Below are 994 nucleotides of genomic sequence, written 5' to 3'. Positions count from 1 at the left end.
GGGTGAGGAGGGCAGAGGACAATGCTTTACAAAAGCATCTGCAAGTTCCTACACACCCACTGAAAACCCATTCCAGGGATGGGGCTCGAACCCATGCGGACAACTGTCCATTGGATCTTAAGTCCAACGCCTTAACCACTCGGCCACCCTGGTGAGACCCTAGGCCCTGCCTTACTCAGCTCCCTTTTCATGCTGGCTGCTCCAGCGCAGGCTGACCAGCAAGAGGTGATTGCAGAGTAAAAAGGCTTTTGCAGGAGGATAAAGGTAATTGCTTATGACAAACACACTGTGTGACACCTAACTTTTCCCCACTCGTACTTTATGGGCAATCTATACAGTGGAGTTAGCTTAGTCACAATAAGGAAGTGAGCAAGGCAGGCTCACAAGAGCATCTCCTCCCTGGTGGTCTAGTGGCTAGGATTCGGCGCTTTCACCGCCGCGGCCCGGGTTCGATTCCCGGTCAGGGAAGATCCCTCTAAGACATAGACGTGCGTAATTTGTCCACGCAGCTCAGCTTTTTTTAATCGAAGGTCCTTAAAAAGGCACCCCGACCTATAGACGAAAGCAGAGGAAAGGGGCTGGATCCCCTGTGTCCCAGGTTGCTTTGCTCCCATTGCCCTCAGCCACCTTCATGCGCACGCAGTCCCCCACCCAGTCAGGTGCTCTATGTGGGCGTAAAGTGCAGTACCAGCTCATCAGAAAGGTAAATTGCTGGAAAACCCGGCTGCGATGTATACATCTACTTTGGAGCACTCTTCTCCCTTGCACTCTTGAATCGGTCATTCGCAATGTATTCTTCCAGCAAGCTGAATAACGAGGTAGTTGTGAGAAGGTGTACCAGCTGTCTTTGAGCTATCAGCGGCCACTAGGTGTCCCTCTTGTGATTTCCCGGGGATCCCGATTGTACAGGAATTCGTCGGTTCAGTAGCACGGGGGAGGGGATGGCCTGTGCTTGGAAGTGACAAACAGTCTGGTGGAATCATGAGTGTTTTTT

The 994-nt window shown here is 51.8% G+C and overlaps 1 non-coding gene across 1 annotated transcript; it reads left to right on the top strand.

The window, feature by feature from the left end:
- The first annotated feature begins 396 nt into the window (after window positions 1-396).
- Window positions 397-468, top strand: TRNAE-UUC (transfer RNA glutamic acid (anticodon UUC)). The gene has a single exon. It is a non-coding gene; the product is annotated as a tRNA-Glu (tRNA).
- Window positions 469-994: the final 526 nt, after the last annotated feature.

The sequence above is a fragment of the Triturus cristatus genome, chromosome 5_2, assembly GCF_964204655.1.
Source record: "Triturus cristatus chromosome 5_2, aTriCri1.1, whole genome shotgun sequence".
Lineage (NCBI taxonomy): Eukaryota > Metazoa > Chordata > Amphibia > Caudata > Salamandridae > Triturus > Triturus cristatus.
Note: the sequence above shows the minus strand (reverse complement) of the source record. Positions and strands in the feature narration are given on the sequence as shown.